Here is a 26,517-nt window from a genome sequence, read left to right on the forward strand (position 1 = left end):
CATCAGGAAAACATACCCCAGGCAAACCAGAAGGTATGGTCAGCCTACTTGATGCTTTATGAAGTGTGTTATGAAATCACTATTGCCAAGTTCTGTCATTCCCACCTCTGAGATATCTCTCACATCCATATCCTCTTTTCCATTCTGTTTATGCCTCATTTGCTGTCACCAGGGACCTTCTCACTGCTTTTCCTACCTTTAAACTACTGTCACCACTTCCATCCTTGTGGTGCATTATTGCCATGGTGATCTTCCTGAAGCATAACTCTGACTATGTCCCATTTCAAAAACCTACAGTGGCTCACCATTGCCTGATGGTGGAGTTCAGACTCTTTGAGCTAGCATTTCATTGTGACCATGACTTTTCCCTGCACCACTTTGCAGCCTTATGGCCCACAGTTCCACTGGGCACGAAGTATGTACTGAATTTTCTGCCTCTCTTATTTTGCTCTGCTTGTGCAATTTTTTCCGCCCTCCATTTCTGTCAAACATAAACCTTCCTGACCTCTAACACCTACCCCTGTCATGTGCCTTTACCATCAGACAAGGGGCAATCTCTTCTCTTCCTCTTGTACCTTCCTGTAGCGTCTCCCCCAGGAGTTGTCACATTCGGCCCTGATTCATAAGGAACAACATGTGTAGTGGAATGAATACAGGCCTCCGAATCCAAGATGTAAGTTTAAATCCCAGCTTTGGAGGTGGTTACTTAAGGTCTCAGTGCCTTCATTTTTCTTCCTATATAAAGTGGCTATTACAATATTTACCTCGCAGAGTCATTGGGAGCTATACATGCAGTGATTGGGTAAAGCACCTGGCACATGGCAAGCAATTAGCAAATGCTGGTTACTTCTACTGTTTTCCCTTCCAGCTATTCAGGAGGCTGAGGCAGGAGAATCACTTGAGCCCAGGAGGCAGAGGTTACAGTGAGCCGAGATTGTGCCACTGCACCCCAGCCTGGGCAATAAGAGTGAAACTCTGTCTCATTAAAAAGAAAAAAAAGAATTTTAGATAAGGGATCCTCAATGTGCAACATATGGAATGGCAGTTGCAAGCTGGGGAGGAGAGAATGGAGAGTTATTATTTAATGATACAATGTTTCCATTTAGGAAGATGGAAAGTTTTGGTGGTGTGTGGTGATTATAATTGTGCAACAATGAGAAGGTACTTAACACTGCTTAGCTGTACACTTAAAAATGGTAAAAATGATAAATTTTATGTATGTCTTATAGCAATAAAAAATGTTAAAAAAAATCATGTTATCCTCCTTTGTAAGTGAATCCATTCAGGGAAGAGAACAGGGAATGTGTGTAGCCTGCCTAGCTTAGGCTGAAGTCAGCTCCAGTCTCTGCCGGCATCCTGGTTTGCTGGGAGAGGTCCTGTACTTGGGCTGGGTGCTAAACATTGTGCTGTATTCCTCCTACTGCATGAGTGATAATTCTCAAAAAGGAGGAGGTGGCGTAGGGATAAAAACAGGCACCTGACACAACAGAGACATGTGGGTACTTCCACTTATTCTTGATTAAGTCTGCTTCCAATAAATGTGGTAAGAGGCTTTGTTTAGAAAAATACATATTTTTTTGGAAGAATAGAATGGTAAGATAGGGATTAACATTTGAGGAAAGAATTGGAAACGAAGAAATTAGCAGAAGGAAGGGGGAGGAGAAAGATGTCAGGGAAATCACCCACGAGTGTGTTGTGGGCCACGTGGTACTTCCACGAGGGCCAGCGCACATGCTGCCACCTCTTCCGTGTCACAGGGGATTAGTTTCAGCCTTCTGGGAGCTTCATGACCTGTGATTCCATTTCATAATAGGCTTCCTCTCACCTCCCTTCCCCCATCCCCATTTCATCTTAATATGAGCTATTTTTATATTTAAATGAAAGTTGGTTTTCAAAAATATTAAAAAAGTAAACTTTGAGCCTTATTTTAGAGTTTTGTAACAGCCTTTGGCATCACTGAAGACATGCTGGATAGATCATGGGAGAGAAGACAAATTAGGATTGGGAAAAGTGTATGAGCCCAGCCAGGAGCTGCCTTTTCCGCTGCTGAGAGCTGATCAGTAGGTGTCACAGGTAATAAAGATCTATTGTCTCCAGTTCACTAACATCAAAATGACTTAGATAGAAAGAGGCAGTCATTTAGGAGAGTGAGTTTTTTTAGATTTAACAAGTTTTGGTTAGAACCTCTAATGACCTGTTCTCTCCTTGCCTCTGTTCCTGTTTCACTGGAATGATTTGATTTGAAAGCATTTGACTCATATTTTAGTCATCATTTGGTTGTTCTACCATCTGAGCCATTAGTTAGTCTGAAAAAAGAATCAATGCAGCTCCAAGTGACAGTATTTATTCTATATTCACAGACTTTTTCCCAGCTCTTCCTCGTAGGCTGCTGCTGGAGGAATCATGCCCACACGCCCACCTCCCCTTTTTCAGAAACTGTGGGTCTCTCCACCTGCACAACCAAAGTGAGGTTTTCTGCCATTATCTGTGGAATGATCCTATCTGTGCACCACCAGTATATTTGTTCCTGCTCTTTACTGTGTAACCTGTGTGAATTTAGAAAATGACCTTTCTATTTGAGTTATGGTAAAGATAATAAGGGCTGTTATTTGAGAAGTGAGGGATAGCAAGGTGCTTTCATGTATTCAATTGTATTTAATTTAAAGCAATTGGAGTAAACTAAGAAAAATTCATGCTATTATATTTTTTTCTAATTTTCCTTCCAAGTTTATATAAAGGAATCAATGCCTTTTTTTTTTGGTGGAGTCTTGCTCTGTCACTCAGGCTGGAGTGCAGTGGCATGATCTTGGCTCACTGCAGCCTCCACCTCCCGGGTTCAAGTGATTCTCATACCTCAGCCTCCCAAGTAGCAAGTGCTCTCTACCATGACCAGCTAATGTTTATATTTTTAGTAGAGACAGGGTTTCCCCATGTTGGCCAGACTTGTCTTGAACTCCTGATCTCAAGTGATTTGTCCATCTCGGCCTCCCAAAGTGTTGGGATTTCAGGTGTGAGCCACCATGCCAGGACAGCAATAAATTTTTGAAATCTCTTTTGTTAATAAAAGTGACGTAAAACCTAATTAAACGAACAAATTCTGGCATTTCCAATTGTTCTCTTCCATTTTGCTTCTTCATCAGAACTTACTGCTAGATTGAAGGTCTGGCTTGGAAATTAGCTTGTTTCTAGAACTGTATCCTTGTTGAGGATCATACAAAGTGACTTTTCTACCTCTTTTTCATTGTATTTAGAAATGATCAGTTTCCTGAACTTTCGTGAACTGTATCATTATTTTAAAAATGGCATTGTTGAACTAATTACAACAATACTATATGGTCACTGGATAAAGTCAAACCCAGAAATTTTTAAGTAGAAATTGTTATCCTATTTTTCCTCTTCCTTGTCTCATTTCCATTTTCCAGGGCAAGCACTTCAAGCAATTTATTGTTAGTCTTGAGTCTTGCAAACCTTTTTTTTTTTTTTTTTTTTTTTGAGACGGAGTTTTACTCTTGTTACCCAGGCTGGAGTGCAATGGCGCGATCTCTGCTCACTGCAACCTCCGCCTCCCGGGTGCAGGCAATTCTTCTGCCTCAACCTCCTGAGTAGCTGGGATTACAGGCACGCGCCACTATGCCCAGCTAATGTTTTGTATTTTTAGTAGAGACGGGGTTTCACCATGTTGACCAGATGGTCTCGATCTCTTGACCTCGTGATCCACCCGCCTCGGCTTCCTAAAGTGCTGGGATTACAGGTTTGAGCCACCATGCCTGGCGCAAACCTTTTTAAATACAGCCTCCCACACCACCCCAACAAACACAGAGTTTTTTTTTTTAAATAAATGTATATACATATAAGTTTTAAAAATAGTATGCATACTGTTCTGTAATGTGCTGTTTTAAATTAATAATATAGACATTCGTGTTAGTATATGAGTTATCTCTTTTTAGCAGCTACTTAGTATTCCATAGTGAGGTATATGATATATAATCATTTCCTCATTAGTGGGCTTATTCATATTCACATAAGCATTTATCGATGTGCTTCTGTGTGAGCAAAAGTTTACGAATCTAGTAGGGGAGACAGACATTAATCAAATATATAAAGTCATGCTAAACTGGTGCCATCTGAGGTCTAATGGAGGAATTCAACTCAGGAAGATCAAGAAACTTCCTCGAGGAAAGACCCTTGAGCCTCTATCTGAAGATGGAAGCTTCTAGGAATTTAATCCTAGTGATTTAGATAGGGAAGAAAGGGAATATTCCAGGACCCTGTGGCTAGTGAAAGCTCAGTGAATAAAGGGAGCTGAAAGGAGTCTAGTGGGGCTGAAGCTTGAGAAATAAAGGCTACTGTTGTGAGATGAGGCTGGTGGTGGGGCCCAGGTTAGGCAGGGATGTGCAAACAAGTTATGGGAGTTTTGACTTTACGCTAAAACAAGGGGTGCCACTGAAGTGTTGTAAGCAGAGGTGGGACGGGGGCAGCGTGACCGGAATGGCCTTTTGGAATCCCTCCAGCTATGGTGGGGAGAAGGGATTAGAGAGGAACAGTTAGGAGTCCACTAAAGCCCAAATGAAAGATGGTTGTATCCTGGACTAAGGTGGTGGTGATGGGGAAGGAGAGAAACGAACAGAAGGGAGAGCTGTTCAGGAGATGAGGGTGAAAGGACTTGATGTTAAATTGGATATGGGGTAGGGTGGGGGAAGGAGAGGGAAATGTCAACATGACTCTTAGCTCCTGGATGTTTGAGAAAAGGGACATCAGAATTGGGTTTTGGCAGTGGAGAGAAGCTATGATGGGGCAAAAAGTTACGTTTTGTAATTATTGAGATTTACAGGACATGTTAAATACCTGTCTGGGGCTCCGAAGAGAGGTGTGGCCTAGAGATGTAACTTTGGGAATCATTTGCAAGGAGGTGATATTGATACCTGTGGTGTGGCTGAGATTAACCATGGAGAGTGTATAGAGCCAGAAAAGAACAGGGTATAGACTAGCCTTGAACATGTTTCCTTTCAATAGAACCATGAATTATTTCATAACTGCTGTTTATCACCGAACGTCTTAGAGGGGGTAGTTTGTGATTTAAAATAAATGGCAAGTGAATATAAGGAAGGATGCAGTGCACAGCTGCAAAAGCACCATTCTCTTGATGAAGGGCCAGAGACTGGGGCTCTAATTCTAGCTCTTTGATCTTGGTCTCATCACCTTTTTACTCTTTTCATGTGAAAAATAAGGATCACATGTTTTCTCTACCTTGCATGGTTCATGTGAGTGTCAAATGAGATAATGTATGTAAAAGTGCTTTGCAAGTTATTTTCATAATAGGTTATAAGGTTGCCTTTTACCAGTGTATTTAAATTCATTTCAGAGTTCATTTCATTTTATTGAAGCAAAAAATGTATATTTTTTCAGCATAAGCTGGGCTGACATGGAGCAAAAGAATTGTTTGATTTTTAAAATGGTCTCTCAAATATTTTTACATTTTAGCTAAAGCCATTGTGCTCTTTTATACAGAAGATTAGACGGAGTGATGGGAGCCCAGTGATCTGAAGTACCTCAAAGAATTACAGAGCCAGACAAGGTCTAGAGAAGGACATGTAAGTTGATCAAGAGGGTAGAGAACATTCTTTGTGAGTGATGATAAAAGGATTAGCATTCTTCATTCTGGAAAGAAAGACACAGGCTGAGAGGGGAATATGATTGAGATTTATAGGATAATGAAAACCTAGGATAAAAATATGAACTTATTAAATCTCACAGCATAAGAACTAAGGACAACTTTAACATTTTAAAGAAATATTTTAGGGCAAAGTAAAAGTAGCACTTTTTAATAGAAGAAGAATAAACATATAGAACTTACTACTTTTAAAGTTCGCTAAGACTAAGAGCAAATATTGTAAGATAGTTATATTGTTGGAGGTTAGATTCATAGGAGATTATAAAATGAAACCAAAACTATTTGGTTAAGTCTCCCAAATCTGTTAGGATGACCATAGGGAATGACTACTAAACTTTGCTGTCTCTATCTGGCATCCTTATGTAAATCAAGTTTCCTGAGAACACATGCTAGAGAGTAGAGAGCAGAGAATTTGGGCTCAGGGGCCTGGCTGCAAGTATTACCTCTGTGACCTTAGAGAATCATTTCTCTTCTGTGTACCTCAGTTTACTCATCTGTTTAAAAAAGAAGGAGGGAAGGTAATATCAACTAACTAGTATGAGAGATTCAAATGAAGTGGTGTTTCTGAAAGTGTTTTGCCATTGATAAATGGGTTTATCCTTCAAATGTAAGAATTTCCTCTTTTATTGTAGCATTTTCAGTTTCATGCCCTTCAGGTGGGATGAGCTTTACCGCGCCCTTCCTGACCCTAGCCTAGTTAGGGAGCAGTACTTGCCAACTCAGAAATAGAGAGGATGGAGGGCAGAGAAGAATCTCTGGTCCTCTAGGGAGGTGGAGAGAATGCAGACACCCCTTTTCTGATACCCCTTTCCCTCTCTGGGAAGATCTGGTGGGTGAACTAAAGAACTAAAGGTAGGGAGAAACATCTTTCTTCTCCTTTAGATGTTTTGGGTGATAAGATGCCACTTAAAAGATGGTGGGGTGTTTGATTTTGGGTAACTTCAGGGTTCCTGTGGATCTTAGGAACCCTGAAAAAGGCTAGTACAGGGGCTGGATGAGAAAAACCATGAGGACTGGTTTCTTATGGCTATCATTGGTTTAGGATTTAAGGGAGAGAGAAAAATTCTGCAGTTCACTAAGGCAGGAAAGCTGAAGGAGATCTGGGAGCAGGGGAGGATCCCTTGAGCTCCGTGTGTATCTCTTGGGAATATGACTTGGCAGAGGGGGCACACAGCAGCAGGAAGAGAGAACTGACAGCAGATAACTTCCTATCCCCTCCATAGCAGATATGAACTGCTTCACCTGGCTTCCAAGCACTACACCATACAGTCTCATCTGATCTTGTTTCCCATGTGGTATAGTGGAGAGAGAATGGCTCATGAGCCAGGAAACCTTGGATTGGGATTTTTGCATCACCGCTAATTAGCTCTGTGAGCTCAGTTTCCCATGCATAAAACGATGATAATAGTAATGGCCGTATCACTGAGTTGCTATGAGGATAAAGTAAGATTATATTTGTGAAGCACTTAGCATAGTGCTTGGCACATCACAGACCCTAGATAAGTGCCAACTTTTGTCATGACCAACCAGTACCCTCTTTTGTCAGGAGACTGATGGCTAAATGATGAGCTCTGTGACAGGGGGATTGGGCACCGCTGTGTCTGTGGTGCACACCAGAGCCTGGAGGAGCAAGTCTCCCTGTTCCAAGATTCTGTCATTCCCTCAGTGAAACCAGCTTATATTGATTGTTCTCTCCTCAGAACTCCCACAGCAATTCAGTCCTCAGACAGCCATAGGTTTGCATATTTGACTTGCTGCATTGTATATGTTAGTCCTGTCCTTCAATGATGTTCAGCAAATGGTGAAATGATCCAGGTCTTGGATTAGAGATGCGACCAGGGGGTCAGTTCCTTGGATGCAGGACTTCTGTTATAACTGATACTTTCTCCCTGCATGGGATTCAGTGCAGCAAAGTGCCTGTCTTGCCCCAGGCCTAAGGGAAACCTACTGTTCTCATGTGCTGCCTTTGACATGTGACACAGTGGGGTGCTTTGCGGGAACCTCTCCCTTTGAGGACCTGGCAGACATATTTTCTGGCACTTACAACTAGAATTCCTTCCTCATTCCTAGTACCTTTGAGCTGATGGGAAAGCTGTGCAGGGTGTTAAGTGTTATTGCTAACTTGTCACAATAAACAAAGCAGCGCTCAGAATACCTTTCTCAATATTAAAACAGCATTTACATGTCAATTGGTGCCACTTTCACGAAATGTACCATGCTTGCTTAAAAGATTCCCCATCCTTTTGTTTTGAAAATTGTGAGAGCCAGTGGTAGTGGCTGGGGTAGGTTTGCTGAATTTCTTTCCCCCTTTCTTCTCTCAAGACAGAGTGAAGGGCAGTGCCTTTCTGGAGGCAGTGTGAGGAAGTGGCACTGGCCCTTGCACGTCTCCTGCTTAGCATTTCTGCTCATTTCTCAGGTCCGTTTTCTGATTCCAGGCCACCCTTTACAGATCTGTTGGAGCCAGGAACCACTGAGATCCACCTGGGATACCTCCCTACAGCTTCCAAGTCAGGGTCAATAACCTGCTCTTCCTTACAGAACAGTTTTCTTTTGACTTCAGCTTGTAAAAATTCTGATTTATTTATTAATTTCATTTTTATCCTCTCCTTTGCTTTAAAGGTTATCGTTTTTAAGTTAAAAATATCTGCAAGGAGACCTTGTGATCCTCTTCTCACTGACCCAGATATTTGAAGAGCAGGTATTTTAAGAGACTGACAGCCGCTTCTCATCTGAGGATTCAGGCCAGCTCTCAGGAGCTGATGAGCTAAATGTGATAATAAAATATTAATCCTATTTGCCAAACATGAAACACTCTTCTTATTTTTCCTTACCTATCCAAACCCTACTCATCCTTCAGTGCGTTGTAGAAAAAGCTTTGGAGTTGCGGATAAAAGACTTGTGTTCAATTATCAACTTGGAAATTTATACTGTCTGACCTTGGGCAAGCCACTTCATGTCTGTGAATCTTGGTTTCTTCACCTGTAAATCAGGAATGCTGAGACTCTCACAGAGTGAATGTAGAGGGTTTAGGGTCCAGCCAGCCTGGTGACTGGAATGTACAGAATGGAAATACCAAACTCCAGAAGGCCCAGTTTGAGTAATCCTCAGTCACTGATCTCTCCTATTTTTATATTTCTATTATTGAGTCTATCTGCATCATACAATTTAACAATTAACTATACCTTGTCTTTAACATGTGGCTCTCATTTTCTTCACATCGCCAGCTTGTGGCTAAGAACAGGAGGGTGCTGTGGATTTTATTTTTCTTGTGCTAACATTGCAATATTAGGCACTTAATTCTTGATAATTGATGGATGGAGTACATTACCCATTTTACGAAATTTGGGTTCTGCCACACAACACAGGTTGTGTTGTCTTGACCAGTCCACTTTCACTGCCTGTTGCTAATGAGATAGCAGGACATTTGTTAGGCTTTCATTCTCTTGTCTAATTGTGGCTTCTCATCAAATAAATGTGTATTCAAAGACACTGCTGACCTGCTATGAACAGAGAGTTTGTTTGGCTTGTTGGCCCACTGTGACGATGGGTTTTCCCGCTGGAGCTTTGTTTTTTCTCTCAAGCAGGTTGGAGGAGGCTCATGGAGCTGTGTGTATGCTGGCCAAGACTGTCTTTCTCCTGCCCTGACACAGAGGGCCAGAAAGGAGGCCTATGGCTGACCCTCTTCTGGCTGTGGCGTATTCTCAGTGGAATTCATAGTGGCTTAAAGAGCCGGTGTTATTTGGGTGGGAACCCCCATTCCCAGCTGTCATATCGCTTTTACCAATTGCCTGCTGTGGGTTGAATTGTGTCTCCCAAAATATGTGCTGAAGTCCTAGCCCGTGGTGTGAATGTGACCGCATATGTGAATGTGACCTGATTTGGAAATAGGGTATTTGCAAGTGTAATCAAGTGAAGATGAGGCCATGCTGGATTGGGTGAGCCTTAAATCCAGTGTCTGCCATCCTTGTAAGGAGAGAGAGGGATTTGGCCACACACACAGAGATGGTCGTGTGAAGATGGAGGCAGAGATTGGGCTGATGCAGCTACAAGCCAGGGAATGTCAAGGCTGTCTGGGAGCTGCCCGAAGCCGGAAGAGGCAGGAAGAGTTCTCCTCTAGAGGGTGCAGAGAGAGCATGGCCCTGCCCACACCTCAATTCCAGACTTCTAGGCTGCATTGATCCTCATGGCCACTCCCAGGCTATTGCTTCTCCCTAACCCTCCCCACAGCTTGGAAACACAGGCCATGGGAATCTGTGTAAGCCTCCGCCTCCTGTGCTGTGGGCTCCTCCCAGCCTGCCGTCATTCTTGTCACTCTTCCCACCGAGTGAAACTTTGAGCCCCTGCCGGCTCTGCTTGGTCTCCTCACCTCTTCTCTTGGTGATTGCATTCTCTTGGAGAATAAATTTCTGTTGTTTTAAGCCACAGAGTTTGTGGTAATTTGTTATGGCAGCCACAGGAAACTAATATGCTGCCCAAGAGTCAAAATATAAAAGAGAGGCTCTAATTAGAATCTACTACCACCTTCCCCTGTGAGGCCTTGATTCTAATCCCACCGTGCCTTACCTGGTGATTAGCTGAGTACGGGGTTCCCAAGCCCCTCCCCTACACAGCTCTTATGGTTCCTTATTTGACTTCATCTCCCAGGCTCCTGACCCCCAGCGCCTTCCTGTATATCATCAACCTCACTGTTGTGCTCCAAATGATGCCTGACTCACTCCTGGGGACAGGGGGACACCCCTCAAGTGTACCAGGGCCTGAAGGTGAGGTAGGTATCTGCATTGCTCCTCATGGCCACTCCCAGGCTATTGCTTCTCCCTAACCCGCCCACCAGCTTGGAATCACAGGCCATGGGAATCTGCTTAAGTCTTCTGTGCTGTGGTCTGAAGCTTTGAGCCCCTGCGGGCTCTCCTTTGCTCTCCACCTCTTCTCTTGGTGATTGATTGTCCACGTATGTCAGTCAGGCCCACCCCTGGCTGTATAATTATTTGGGAAGATTTTAAAAATGCCTGGCATTACACTTCTCTCCTCCCCTTTCCCTGTTTCTACCCAATTAAGCCCGAATCTTTAGGGGGTTGGAGGCATGTGCATTTTTATTTTATTTATTTTATTTGAGACAGGGTCTCACTGTGTCACCCAGGCTGGAGTGCAGGCACCATCTTGGCTCACTGCAACCTCCGTCTCCTGGGTTCAAGCAGTTCCCCACCTCAGCCTCCCGAGTAGCTGGAACTGCAGGTGCACACCACCATGCCCGGCTAACTTTTGTATTTTTTGGTAGAGATGGGGTTTCACTGTGGGCCAGGCTGTTCTCAAAATCCTGACCTCAAGTGATCCACCTGCCTCGGCCACCCAAAGTGCTGGGATTACAGGTGTGAGCCCCTGCACCTGGCTGGCATTCATATTTTTTTTTTTTTTTTTTTTTTTTTGAGACGGAGTTTCGCTCTCGTTACCCAGGCTGGAGTGCAATGGCACGATCTCGGTTCACCGCAACCTCCGTCTCCTGGGTTCAGGCAATTCTCCTGCCTCAGCCTCCTGAGTAGCTGGGATTACAGGCACGTGCCACCATGCCCAGCTAATTTTTTGTAGTTTTAGTAGAGACGGGGTTTCACCCTGTCGACCAGGATGGTCTTGATCTCTTGACCTCGTGATCCACCCGCCTCGGCCTCCCAAAGTGCTGGGATTACAGGCTTGAACCACCGCGCCCGGCCTGGCATTCATATTTTTTAAGAGCTTCCAGGTCATTCTAGTATGTGGCCAGGTTTCAGAAGCCGGTGATCTAAGTAGTATTCTGGCCTCTTGATTCTTGGCCTTCCTAGTGCAAGCAGCCTTTCCTCCTGCCTCAGCCACTCACTCTGTCATGCTGTGGTGATTGGCATTCCTAGTACTTGCTCCAACCTCAAAAATATTGATTTCTGGCATCCCACTCTGACTACCACCTCCCCACTCCAGTTCCCTCCCTCTAGAACCCCAACTTCAACCATTGTCTGACCTCACCAGGCTCACTCATCCATATATATTTTCATTGTCCATCGTGACCCTCAGGCTCCCCTTCCATCCTTCCTTTCCCAGCTTGGATCCATGGTCCCTGGCTCTCGTGTTTCTCCCATGCTTTCCCCTGGCAAACCCCAGACCTGGTAAAACTCTACCCACCAATTCAGGTCTGTATCCAGGCACCAAATCTCAGAGTGTGGCTGGATAAAAATACATAGCTGGCTTACTGCTCTTAATTTTATGCACAGAGCTCAAGTGGATTCTCAGTGGTGCCTAGTGGTGCTGCCTCATTTCCCTAGTTAATTCACTTTCCTATTCTTCGAGAGGCTATTTTACACCTTCTGTCTCCAAACCAACTCCCTCTAGTATCTCTGCCTCCTCACTCTTCCAATAGGCCCAGCTCGTCTGCCTCCAGACGTTTGCACTTACAGTCACTCTGTCTTCCACACTTCCCTCTGCCATTCTTGCCATGAAAAACCCTTCACTGGATTCATTTCCACTTCTCAGAGAAGTGTTCCCTGACTGCTCTGCCTAAAATAGCCTCCCGCCCGGGCCCTGACGCTCTCTATCCTCTGACTCTCCCCTAGGCACTTACCCCCGCTGGCATTACATGATGGGTTTATTTTTGTTCACTTGTCTGTCTCCCTCCCTGGATCCTAGGCTCATGTAGGCAGCGCCCTTCTGGTCCATCTGGTTCACCTCTAAATCTACGACACCAGGAATAGTGCCTGGCATACAGCTGGCTCTCAGCAAATGAACCGGCGAATGGATGAGCCAAGCAATGGGCCTATGTTAAGTATTTTTGAACTGCTGGCTTGGGAGGAAGTATAAACAGGGATTAAAAAGTTCAAACTCTTGATCCATACTAGACCTGGACTCAAAGTCTGGTTCTATCCTTGCTAGCTGTGGGCCATTGAGCAAAGTACCTACCTTCTCTGAGCTTCGGTTTTCTCACCTATAATAGAAGGGGATGGATGACGGAAGCTACATCAAAGTGCTGCTGTGTGGGATTGCCTAAAATTATATACATATAAGAATCAGCAAAAAGCTGGCAAACTGTAAGCACTCAACAATTGTTAAATAATAGCATACCAATTTACTAATTACTATTAGGTTAGAGGTATAGACCATAGGCTGCAGTACTTGTCTAAATGCTTTACTGGTAGTGATTGACTCTTCACAACAACCTTTGAGATAGTTACTATTAACCCCATATCACAGATAAGGAAGCTGAGGCCCAGAGAGATTCAATCATTCACCTGACATCATGGAACCAGAGAGTGGCAGAGCCAGGACCCAGCCTGACAGTGTGGCTTCCGAGCCCACACACATAACCACTGTGATATACTGTCTTTGCTCTAAAAAGGGGCTTTGGGCCGGGCGCGGTGGCTCAAGCCTGTAATCCCAGCACTGTGGGAGGCCGAGGCGGGTGGATCACGAGGTCAAGAGATCGAGACCATCCTGGTCAACATGGTGAAACCCCATCTCTACTAAAAATACAAAAAATTAGCTGGGCATGGTGGCGTGTGCCTGTAATCCCAGTGACTCAGGAGGCTGGGGCAGGAGAATTGCCTGAACCCGGGAGGCGGAGGTTGCAGTGAGCCGAGATCGCGCCATTGCACTCCAGCCTGGGTAACAAGAGCAAAACTCCGTCTCAAAAAAAAAAAAAAAAAAAAAAATAAAAAAAAAAAAAAAAAGGGGCTTTTTCACATTTTACAGTCATTCCTGGGGAGTTCAAGATGTTTTCAAAATACTTGACCCAGTCTTATGGTGGGTAAACATGAGATTTCTCATCTATTGTAAATAAGTAATTTAGTTTAAGTAGTGGAGCTTAAAATTCTTTCAAGACGAAACATTTATACTTATTTTCTGCCATGGGTTTGGTTTAGTGACGTCTGAGCTAATACTTCCAATCTGCTGGTGACATTGGAAAGGATATGCCTATGAAATCCAAAAGGTGTGTATTTAGGAGCACATCAGTTACTGCATTTTTCACTTTTTTTTTTTTTTTGTAGAAATGGGGGTCTTGTTATGTCCCTCAGGCTGGTCTCAAACTTCTGGCCTCAAACGATCCACCTGCCTTGGCCTCTGAAAATGTTGGGGTTACAGGTGTAAGTCACCATGCCCGACCTTTCTTTTTTTTTCTTTTTTCCTTTTTTTTTTTTTTTTTTGAGATGAAATCTCGCTTTGTCACCCAGACTAGAGTGCAATGGCATGATCTTGGCCCACTGCAACCTCTGCCTCCCAGGTTCAAGTGATTCTCCTGCCTCAGCTCCTGCTTTCATGTTTATTCTATTGTTTAGTTACATGCAGACAAATCTAGTAACTTCCCTAATTTATCCAAGCTGTCTGAACCAAAGAAAATGCAGGTTTATGAGTATGTGGATGTACACTTTATGTACATATTCCAAGTGTATCTCTTTTTAAGTAAGGGATATGTGTGGGAAATGAGACTGCAATATTGTCTTAGAATTGGGGGTCCCAAGTTCCATGTAAACTAAAGGTCAATATTATCAATAAGGGCATGTGTAGTACAAGTGTTCTTTAATATGTGCAACATTCACAGATAACAAATCTTTTAATATTCCTTCTTATTTCTTTTTTCACTAATCTTTTTTTCTTCACCACCCCCAGTTAATTTGAATTCATCACCCACTCCTGACCTCTCATAGCACTTAATGTTGATATCACACACTTGGCATTTGTTTACATTCCGCTCTTTATGGATATCTACTTGTATCCTTAATTTCATCTAGTTGAGTAATTATTAACAACCTAAAGTAGAATAATTGCAAGACAAGATGGCAAATGCAGGCCATATTTAATTATTCTTTGCATAAATCTCAGGAAGTGCTCTTTGCATACAAAGCAAGAATATGGTAATTATGAGTGTCTTCTCTAATTATGACAAGCCACTTTTCACAAGATCTGCTGTTAATATTTGCAGCACAATGTTGTCGGATCCTTGAGAGCCACAAGCCCTGAGTTCTACTGTATGACCTTCGCAAGTTATTTAACCTTTCTGAATCTCTAATTTATTTTATTTTTTTGAGACGGGGTTTCACTTTATTGCCCAGGCTGGAGTGCACTGGTGTGATCAAAGCTCACTGCAGCCTCAACCTGTTGGGTTCAAGTGATCCTCCCACCTCAGCCTTCCAAGTTGGCACAAAGCACCATGCCTGGCTAATTTTTGTATTTTTTGTAGAGACAGGGTTTTGCCATGTTACCCAGGCTGGTCTTGAACTCCTGAGCTTAAGTGATCTGCCTGCCTCAGCCTCCCAAAGGGCTAGGATTATAGGCAAAAACCACGTGTCTGACCTGAATTAATTTTTATCTAAAATGATGGGTTGAATTCAAGATAAATGCTATTGTTTGATTGTTTTCCCCCCAAATCCATATGGTGAAATCCTAACCCCCAAGGTGATGGTATCAGGAGGTGGGGACTTTGGGAGGTGATTAGGTCATGACGGGAGAACCCTTATGAGTGGGATTAATTCCTACCACGCAAGGTTACAGTGAGATGTCTGCATATGAGGAATGGGTCCTCATGGAACACTGAATCTGCCATCCTCTTGAGCTTGGACTTTTGAGATTCCAGAACCGAGAGGACTAAACACCTGTTGTTTATAAGCCACACAATCTGTGGTATTTTGTTATAGCAGCCCATACAAACTGAGACAAGATCCTTTAGGATTACAAAAAATTTTTAGGACTCTACTTTGAATTATTTTTGTAGTTGAAGTAAAAGAACATTTCTTTTTAAAAAGTTATTTTGAAAACAGTTCCATAATTCAGAAATTTTACCAAAATCAGACACTTTCCCTATTTAACATTGAGAACTTCCTCCATTCCAGGATAATAAATACCTAATACATATGTGTCTTCTGCTTCATACTTGTATGTACTTCATACACAGCCATTAAGGCAATTGAACAACTTGAATTTTCTGTAATTTTCCCAATTAAAAAAACTTCCATTGTCTATATAATTAAGATAACTTAACATCTAGGTACATTCATATGCCTCACATAATTTTGTTTTGTTTTGTTTTGAATCTAGGCCTCACTCTGTCACCCAGGCTGGAGTATAGTAGTGTGATCTTGGCTCACTGAAGCCTTGGCCTCCCGCCTCTCAACCTCAGCCACCTAGGTAGCTGGGAGCACAGGTGAGCGCCGTCACACAGGGCTAATTTTTGTGATTTTAGTAGAGATGGGGTTTCGCCATGTTGCCCAGGCTGATCTCAAACTCCTGGGCTCAAGCAATCATCACGCCTCAGCCTCCTAAAGTGCGTGGATTACAAGCATGAACCACCTTGCCCAGCTCACTTCATTTTACTTCAAAAAAGTGGCCAAGAAATACACAGTGACCTCTCTTGTATTCTAATTATGTAAGATGTGTTGATTATTTGGTCATTGATCGCAAGTGCTTATTTCTCAGTTTTTGGCTGGTGCTAAAATGCAGGGATTGGTTGATCAATTCTAAGTCTTTTTTCCTCAATTGGTAGTTTTTAAAATAATTTCTGAATCAACCCTTGAGGCATCATCTGAGATAGTATGGATTGAACAGCAGTCAGCAATGTGCTCTGGGGTCCCTCCCTCTGTAGAAAGGGTGTGAAGAGGTGACCTGCCTCTGACAACAAGCTCAAAGGAGGGAAGGGCTGTGTAAGGTCTGGGCTAGAAGAGGATTTTACATTTTCTCTTTTGCATGGCTTTTCTTTTCTAGATAAACAGAAGACATCTTTAAGGATTCTTTTGTGTGTTTGGAACAGGGAGAGGAAAAACCCAGATCCATTTAAGATTCAGCAGAGTGTTTGGAAGCATAAGAATTCAGGCAAGTTACCACTTGTCGATGATTCTTACATAATAAAGACAGCTTTATTATTTCTTCTGATTACATAAATAAAGTGTCTTCCTTAATACCTACATACTCATAAATAATCTGAAATAATTCTGTATATGCATTATAATGGCATGAGGGATAATACACCTTTTCACTCAGTAATATGTCATAGAAACCCTTGCAAGTCAACTGGCATAGCTTTACTATTTGTTATTCGGTATCCTAATGCTTCACAACATAAATATCTCACTATTTATCCAACTATTTCTTTCTTAATGAGCATTCACCTTTTCAGTTTTTTTTTGCCACTCCAAACTAATAATTTTATAATGAACTAACACCTGTAATGCGGAGTCCCTAATTTTCACTTTTTCAATGTTTAATCCTGTTGCAATTTTTTTTTTGTCAATTATTAACCTGCTGTCCTGATTGTTTAGGAGTTCAATGTAATAGTTAGGTTCTCTTTGGAAAACAAAGGTGAGTGTGTGGTTTCTGTAATTTCAGAGAGTGGCCTCTTTTATTCAGACCTTCTCAATATGGTGGTCAGATCATGTTTCCAGCCTCAGGAGCTGCATATTAAGCCATTCCGATGGGAAACTGCTACTGAAGCAGAAAGGTTCTGGGCAGCTGACGTGGCAACACAGTTTACAGTATCTGCCAGCTGTGAGTAACAGCAGGCTGTGATGATGGGATATAGCAGAAGCAGCAGCAGCAGCTCCTGATTTAGGGGCAATCGATGTAAGTACTTATTTTCACCATTAACCAATTAACACAAACCAAATGCAAATTGAAGAATGCTAAGAGGGAATACAGTTCTCATTGGAGACCCTTCTAGGAGACTCATTTGAGAAACATTTGGTCTCAACCAGAATAGAAAGGCATTAAGCCAGCACATGGTTTTCAGCAAAACGAAGAACTTCACAGGGTTCTGCTTGAAAAAACTAACTTCAACTGTGGCAATGCCACTTTCCAACCCTAACTCCTTGGAGTTCCTTCATACTCTGGCAAAGGCTGTTCCCTGGGGGATGGAATGTATTGTTCATGTTCGAAAGAGCATGTGATTTCAACTTACCAGAAAACTTCAGGCAGGTTTGATTATGGGAAGACGAAAGGAGGCTTAGCAGCTACAGTGCTTGAAGAGAGGAGAGAGGCTGTTAAATATTTTAAGGAGGATTCAAGTTGGTTAAAACTGACTTAGGGGCGTTGTGGAAACTTTTGTTCTCAGGCTATATAGATGACTAGGGGTGTGGTGCCTGCCAACCCCATGACAAATGAAACTCTGGCTTGGATCTCTTTACAAGAGGTGGCTCTATGGCTTCTGTTGCCAAGGCTTCCACACTGGAAGTCATATTTAGAGTTTCTAGTATTTTCAAAGTTCATAAACCGTGTATTTATGGATTGGTGATTTTTTTTTCCTTTCTGTCGAGACCTTTAACTCTGATGTTCAGCTCTGCACAAAATCTCATAAGTGACCAACAGCAGCATAACCTGAGTGTGGTTAACTTATTGACAAGCATATTTGTGATTTGTCACCTCTCTGTGCGGGGGATACCTAAGTGAACAAGATGGAAAAGGTAGGTCACTGCCCTTGCGGAGTCTGCTGCCCAGCAGGAACAGCAGATGTTACGAGAGGAGAAATGAACACTGGGCTGGGAGTCGGGGGACCTGGATTCGGGTCCTGGCATTGATCCCAGTGAACCATATGGCACTCTGGGCTTCAGTTTATGTGCTATAAAATGAATGCGTTGGGATGGATAACCTCTTCAGTAATTGATTGCTCACCTAGTGTGAATTTTCCCCTTGCTGAACAGCTTCTCACACAGCATTGCCTTAGCTCCACATCCAATTCGAGGACAGGCGCTTTATTTCTGAAATAGATCTCACGTGTCACCAGCCAGGCCTCATCAGATTGAGATATTCTATAACAGAAACTTAAAGGATTCTCCTAGATGGGCCCATTTACAGTGCAATGTTGATAGGAGGAATAGATGCCTTTGAGAAAGATGTCTTAAAGGGAGCAATTCCACACAGACTCCTCTTAAATACCTGTTTCTGTTTTCATATGGTTATTGAGTTATTGATGGGAACAAGTGCCTTTTCAGCTGCTGCTGACTTTTGAGAGGCAAAGACACAAAAGCCTGACTCTTAAGAAAATGAAATTGCTTGAAATAAGTGTGACCCATAGGCTTAAGGTTTAAAAGAAATTGAACTGAGTCTAAAAAAAAAAAAAAAAAAAAAAAAGAGAGGAAAAAAAAAAGAAAAAATCAGCCAGGCTGTGGTTTCAAGTAGAATAGAAAATACCCACCCTTGGAAGCAGTGCACTGCGGCCTCAGCTTCTAGAACTCGCCGCCATCAGTTCAGTCCTTTTTGACTCTGGAAATTATGGGAGATTCATAACATGTTAGCAGAATGATGGATCAAATCCATTTTTAAAAAGTACGATTTGTATGTAGACTTACTGTCCATCAGCCCTGCTAGCCTAGCTCACAAAATTATCTACATGGGCAGTCATACCCTTGCTGCCTCCCTCCTTTCCCCAAGACAGAGGTGCACTTCCTGACCTGGGACAAATCCCTTTTCTTGGATTACCCATCCCCATGAGCCTCCTCTGGAACCACCACACTCATCACTCAGTCCCTTTATTCTCCTGTGTCTTCAGTCTTTCCGATGGCTTTTCACCACGGATAAAAACATCTTCAAGTCTCTCCCATTTTACAACATACAAACCAACCAACCACCAAACCAGCCAACGAACAAAAACAATCCCTCACTGTTCTCTCCCTTTTCTGACCCTTTCACCTACCCTGTGGACTCCAGTGGGCACTTTGGAGTTCTTATGTAATTTGGTGTCTTACTGTGTTTGTCGTCTTTACCCCTTTCTTGACAGTCTCTCCTCCCTTGGTTGCCTTTGACGCTGTTCTGACTTTATCTTCTTAGTCTTCATTGACTTCTCTTCCTCTACTTTTTACCTTAAACTCCTATTTTCTTATTTTGAAGTCTGTGCGCTTCCTTGGCAATCTCATTTATATCTGTGAATTTAATTATGACTTGTGTGCTGATAATGCCTAAATCAAAGCACACAAATCTTTATGAGAGAAGCGAAGTATAAACAAATGAACAGAGCCCACCGCAGTTGTGTGTCTCTGCAGACTTCTCTTGGGAGCTCTTGACTCCAATTCACTGCCTTAGACACCCCAACTCACCATGGCCTATCCTGAACGTAGCTTTCTCTGAGTTGGCTGCTTTTCCCCCTGCATATAATAATGTATGTAACTTCTGCCCTTATACTTACCATATTTTACTAAAGTGATTAGTTTACTTTATTTGCCTCTCCAGTTGATGGTGAGAACCTAAGAAAGAGAATTATGTCTTTATTTTTGTATTCCTAATGCCTCTAACACGAGGCGCCTAGTAGTTATTCGGTCATCAGTTATTGAACGAATAAATGGTGGGCAGATGGCTGCTTGCTGCTCTAGATTGACATTCTGTTATGTCTGTCAACCCAGTGAGAAACATCCTTCTTTCCCAGTACTTCAAGCATGAATTCTGGGTGCATGCTTTTTTGGAATGTCTCTGGACATGTGCTGACTGCTGAGTTAATCCCATGGCCAGGGAGATCCAAGACTATTACTGTCCAGGTCTAAATTTTATGCCCATTCTTAGAGCAAGAGATGGGGCAAGTCTCACACATGACAACTAAACTGAGAGGGGGCAGGGAAGTTCACAAAAGGAAAATTGATAATTTATTGCCAGACGCCGGGGTGTAGGATGCTGGCAGAAATGGCAGGTATTCATCATAAGTGTCTGCGAAGCTCTTCAGTGGATACCCTCTTCAGTAACTGATTGCTCACCTAGTGTGAATATTCCCCTGCTGAACAGCTTGTCACACAGCATTGCCTTAGCTCCACATCTAGTTCAGGGACAGGCACTGCCTTTGCTGCCCATTTAGCTTTTATCATACCAGTTATATGAGAAAATATCATATGATCCAATTTTAGCTTTTATCACAGCAATTATATGATAAAAGCTAGGGGGTTTGCACATGCTTATGAGGAATGCCTGCCATTTCTACACTCCACTCTTCTTGTCCAGGTGTCAAGCAGGGACAGTCTTCAGCATCAACTCTCAACTTTTATTTGCATTCTAAGCTCGAAACACATTGAGCATAAAACCCATTAAGATGCTGCAAATGTACCAGGTCTTCCTTTGCCTCTTAGCCCTCATTATGTCCGTTCTGCCCACAAAACATTCTCTCTTGCTCTCCTTTCTCTCTTTCCAGGATAAGGCACTCTCGTCCTTCAGGTCTCAGTTGAGACAGATTTTTTTTTTTTTTTTCAGAGAAACCTTCTCTGGCGAGGGTTGACACCTTTGCTGTGCATTACATCTGCTTCTCACTGTCATCCTCTCCCAGCACTTACACTGGAATTGCCTGTTACCTAGGCTGTGTCCCCATTAGGCACTAAACTCCAAGAAGATAAGGAACGAGTTCACCTTGTCCACTCTTTTTTGTAGGAACACGATCTCACTATGTTGACCAGCTTTCTTGAACTCCTGGCCTCAGTGATCCTCCTGCCTCAGGCTCCCAAATTCCTGGGATTACAAGCATGAGCCACAATGCCCAACTAGAAAAAGCACTACGCTGTTTTAAACAACATTGATGACAATCATTTGTCGAACGCTTATCAAGGCTGAGTGCCTTTCCTAGATCTGGCATTCATTTATTTGCCAAATACTAATTGTACACCTCCTTCATGCCATGCACAGTACATTATCTCATTTATTCTATAACAACCTTGTGAAGACATCCATTATTATACACTCATTTAGCAAGTGGGGACACTTAGCCTGAGAGGTTAAATAACTTGTGTGAAGTCTCATAGCTAATCAGCGGAGGCATTGGAATCCAAATCCAATTCTGACTGCAACGCCTGAGCTCTCAACTCCCATAGTGTACCAAAGACATGAGCTTTGAATATAGTTTAGCTTGTTATGCCTTTAACAGAATGTAAGAAACATGAACGAGAGAAAAGCAAAGTTTTATTGAAAACCCACTCCTGTATTTAATAGGCACTTGCAGTGGTGTATTTCCATATATCATTTCATCTACATCACAGCCCTTTTAAATGAGATTTTTCCAAAGGCACGTGGCTAGCAAATGGTTTAGTTACAACCAAATCCAGGTTTTAATTTCTGTTTTGTTTCCTTTGGGCCTTTGCTACTTCCCAAAATGACTAAGGAAAGGACAGTTTTTAGGGAGATATAAACAAGATCATGACTCTCTACCGGGAGAGGAGCAGACTGCTGAGTGGCATGGGGCTGTCTACTGATTCAGACAGCTGCAGTGAGAGTCCGAGTCACATATGTGACTGTGTGTGTCATGCATCAGGACGAACATCTGGACTCTCAAATACTGGGGTGTGTTTCTATATGGAGCCTGAGGACCTACCTTCCTTGAAGGACAAACACCACCCATCTCAGGTAAACTGAGAGTGTCACTGGCCCCTTGGGTACCTTGTAGTGTCTTATATAATATGATAAATTTTACCCAGCAGTAGAGAATAGTTGAAGTTCTGTGACCTTGTAAATCAAAGAGCTGTGTGTGCATGAAGACCTTGGCCTGAGTCTGTCTGGCTTACACACTGGCTCACCTGCAGAGATGGAGACTTTCCACAGATTCTTTCCAGCTCATTGGCTCTGTATGTCTGAAGTCTGCTTCTATTTAGAGTGCATCTCTCAAAATTTTCCATCAAATGGTAGAGAGTAACTTCTGGGGGTACAGGGTATGTGTGTGTGTATATGCATCTGCCCCATTGCAAACGTAAAATTTCTTTGAAGTATCATGCTTCATCTTTAAAATTAATGCACATTTGAATTTCATTCAAAAACATTTGTATTTGTTTTAAATGAAGATATTATTAAAATTGCTTAGGAAATAAAATTGGTGAGTATCCCGTGGCATTCTGAATTGTTCCTGAAGCAGGAAGTACTCCAGTGTGAGAAGCACTGGGCTGCCTTTTCTTAAAGTTTCTAATTTTGTTGTCTTCACCTTAGCCCACTATTTCTCTTTCTGTGTTGTTGAGAAAACACATTTTCTCTGTTTCTTCTTAATCTCGTGGCTCAATGGGGGCGTTGGATTAAGTGTCAAGGAGGAGTTGTAGATTTCACAGTAGTGATGAGTAATCAATTAATCCCTTACTGATGACTTGTGCAGAATACTTCCTAGGCAATTTATGATATTTCCAGGGAAATAATAACAGTTAACATTTCTTGTGAATTTTGTAATTTGCCAAACACTTTGTAGGGCTTTAATTTAATTTTACCCTTATGACAACCCCGAGGTAGGAGGTTCTATTATTATGCCTATTTTACAGATGAAGAAAAAGAGGTGCAGAGTAACTTGCCCAAGTTCACACAGCTGGCATAGTGGGGCTGGGATTTGCACCTGGACAGCTTTATTCCAGGACCACCAAGTTGTCTTGCTCCTTTGGGGAATTTACATCCTTTCAGCCTGTAGCTGAGAGAACGTTCCAAGAATATTCCAGTCCTACTTCATTTAGTGGGCTTATGAGTCACCTCTGCCTGCTGGAGCTTGACATGGGGTCAGAAGTCACAGCAGTATCCATCTGCCACCCACTGTTCTTGATTCAGGGGGCATCAATCAAATGGGAGGGTTGAAGAGAGGAGGAGGTTGGGCCACCTCTGCCAGCCTCGGGCTAATAAGGAAGCACAGAGTCATTCTTCCTGAATGATAGACTGCTTCTCCAGCTCTTGGCAGCAGAAGTGAATGCAAAGCAGGCAGGTTTGCAGGCAGCTACGGAGGTGGCATTTGAAGGAGTGCTGTGCAGGTTTATCCACAGGGTGCCTTAGTCCTGTAGGAAGCCTGCATTGTGCCTAAACCTTCACTTCTAAGGTCGTGGTAAGAGTCACAGATCCAGGACTGGCACTGGTAGCTTAAGGCGCCTGTGCCAGGCTAATTGTCGCTGGCACAGGCACCGTCTTTTCCTGGCACACCTCCTCCTAATAACTAGAACAGCTGAGCAGCACGGGATGCTTTGCATCTTGTCTGCCGCCCAGCCACCTGAAGCAAGGGGCTGAAGTCCTGGCGGCCAACATTGGCTGAGGCCATGAACTTCGTATCCCAGACTCTTTCCAGAGAGTAGCTTAGCTGGAGTCAAGAGGCTGCTCTTCACTAAACCATCACCCCTTGATTCATTCTTAGAGTCAGAAACATGAGATGCTACGCTGACTAAAAAGAGCCACAGCGTATCAGATGTTGCTGGAAATATATGTGTGGCCATTATCCCATCATTCCCACTTTGGTTAAGAATTAAAAATAAATTGTTATTATAATGTAATGTCTTTCACTGTCTTGTTTGAGTGAGTCTCTTTTTTTTTTTTTTTTTTTTTTTCTTGAGACGGAGTTTCGCTCATGTTACCCAGGCTGGAGTGCACCAGGCTGGAGTGCAATGGCGTGACCTCGGCTCACCGCAACCTCCGCCTCCTGGGTTCAGGCAATTCTCCTGCCTCAGCCTCCTGAGTAGCTGGGATTACAGGCATGCACCACCATGCCCAGCTGATTTTTTGTATTTTTTTTTAGTAGAGACGGGGTTTCACCATGTTGACCAGGATGGTCTCCATCTCTTGACCTTGTGATCCACCCGCCTCGGCCTCCCAAAGTGCTGGGATTACAGGCTTGAGCCATCACGCCCGGCCGAGTGAGTCTCTTAAGTATAGCTAGGGACCTCTTTTTAATAAAGTATACAGATAATTCGTATGTCTTTGTATCTCATTTATATCCCACATGGCATTCTTTTATCTACTCTTAGGTCAACTCCCTAAACTCACTGCTCCAGCATTCTCCTTTACTTTCTCTGGAAACTCTTTTCAATGTTTAATTCTAAACTCAGGCTATGAAAACTATTGAGTACAGTCATAAAGTCCAAGCTGTTGCTGCTGTACATTTAAGGTGTCCATTCATTTATAAATACAATTTTATTGAGCTCTTGTCATATGCCAGGCACTGTACAAGGCACTGCAAATATAGCATGGAACAAAGCACAGAAGGCTAACATCCCCATGGAGCCAGAAGTCAGCCTGGAGGTGTCCAATAACAGGTGCATTTTTAGCCCACTTCTCACTCTGAGCACAGGTTCCTAGTTAAAGCCTACTCTTGTATTCCACACTGGCCATTCCAAACCTTCATAATGTTTCTCACGTCTCTTACCAAATGCGTTGTATTGTATTGCATTGTATTATGATTGCATTGTATTATGAATACCAGTAGAACCTGACATTCTACTCCATAGGGAATTCTTGGTTTCTGGTCCCCTAATGTTCAAACTTGTCTCCACCTATGCCCATCTTCACCTCTTTTTCCCTGTCTTAGAGGAGCACGTGCCCTTCCTCCTAGCTAGGTTTAGCTTTTGCTCCTGTGCTCTGGATCCCATGTGACCCATTTCCTCTGAGATTTGCTTCTTCAGTGTTTGTGTATCTCCAGTCTCTCCATATGAATCAGCAGAGACTCTCTCTTGTCTAGTCGACCCTAAACCGATTCTTCAAACCTGAGTGCCTCGTGGTAGCCCAGCCCTTCTCTTCACAGCTAGGGTTCTGGAAAGAGTAGTTTAACTTGCTGTCTCCTCTTCCTTACTTTCCATGTGCTGTAAAGTGATTTCTATGTCTAATTCTTCCCTTCCTTGACCATAGCCTTACTGAAATTGTTCCTGTTAAGATAATCAAACTTCTGAATTGTCAAATCCAGTGATCCAGAGAACACACTTTTACTCGTTACCTTTCTCAATATTCCTCCTAGGTTTGGCATTGTTCACCACTGTCCTGCTTTTGAAACCACCACGTCTGGCTTCTGGGACACCATCCTCTCCTGGTTTGCTGCCCATCTTTCTGGCACCTCCATGTTATGTTTCTGTGTCCAGTTCTCCTGTGTCCACCTTAGAGCTCCTTCCTCAGACTTGTCTACTAAGCTTTTCTTCAACAATCCTATCTGTGTCTGTGGCTTCAACCACCACATCTCCCCTCCATCCTTTCTTTTGAGCTTATTACAGCCAATTACTTATGGACCACACTCCCCTGTGTCCCACAGGCTCCTCACAGTCAGCATGTGCAAAACTGAACACATCATCTTCCCCACTAAACTGCCTCCTCTTCTAAGAGTATTAGCCAAAAAAAAAAAAAACAGCTTTATCTCATCTCCACAGCCTGAACATTTGGATCATCCTTGACTTCTCTTTCTCCCTCATCTTCTACTGTCAACAGAGCATCAATGCATGTTGATTACATTTTATAAACATATATTATATATATTCTGTATGTCCCCTCTCCTCCCCACAGCTGCTCTTGTTCATTTATTTCTCCTGCTTGATCTGTGGAATAGCCTTGAACAGCACACCTCCCGTTTCTAGTCTCTTGCTTTCCCCTGTGCTTCTTCCATTAGAAAAATCAGTGATATATCATTACAATGATGATTGCATTGTATTTTGATCTCATTATATTGTGATTGATTGTATTATGATTCAATGTCTATTGTTCTACTGAATTAAGAGCTTCTTTGAGGCAGGTATTGCATGTTATTTATCTTTGCATCCCCAATGCATGTGATAATGATGAGCATATAGTAGGTGTTTAGTAAACACTTGTTCAATGAATAAATGACTCAACCTCTAACAAGAAGAGCACACTGAGCACAGATAATCAATCTTGAAAGCTTTGAGCACTGTCACATTTTAGCAGCTTGAATGCCTAAGTAGTTATTGATGTGACAATAACACATCTGGTGGCTGAACTTAACACTATTGTTTTAAAATAATGTTAGTTAATTTTGCCTTTTAAAATAATATGAGTTTATTGTAGAAAAGTTAGAAAATATGGATAAGCAATAGGAAGAAAATAAAATCATCCATAATTCCATCACCTGGTAGATAACTACTGATACCTCGTTGATGTAGATCTTCTCAGTTTGTTTTCTAAATTTTTACTTTCAGTAAAGAAATATGATGAAGCCTGGG

The 26,517-nt window shown here is 42.7% G+C and overlaps 1 long non-coding RNA gene across 1 annotated transcript; it reads right to left on the reverse strand.

Moving 5' to 3' along the window:
* Positions 1 to 370: 370 nt before the first annotated feature.
* Positions 371 to 25,748, reverse strand: LOC116560102. The gene is made up of 3 exons (XR_004272787.1): positions 25,736 to 25,748; positions 25,125 to 25,134; positions 371 to 852 (listed from the first exon to the last, which is right to left on the reverse strand). It is a non-coding gene; the product is annotated as an uncharacterized LOC116560102 (long non-coding RNA).
* Positions 25,749 to 26,517: the final 769 nt, after the last annotated feature.

This window comes from Sapajus apella, unplaced genomic scaffold (genome assembly GCF_009761245.1).
Source record: "Sapajus apella isolate SASKATOON/1434 unplaced genomic scaffold, GSC_monkey_1.0 scaffold25, whole genome shotgun sequence".
In the NCBI taxonomy this organism is placed as follows: Eukaryota; Metazoa; Chordata; class Mammalia; order Primates; family Cebidae; genus Sapajus; species Sapajus apella.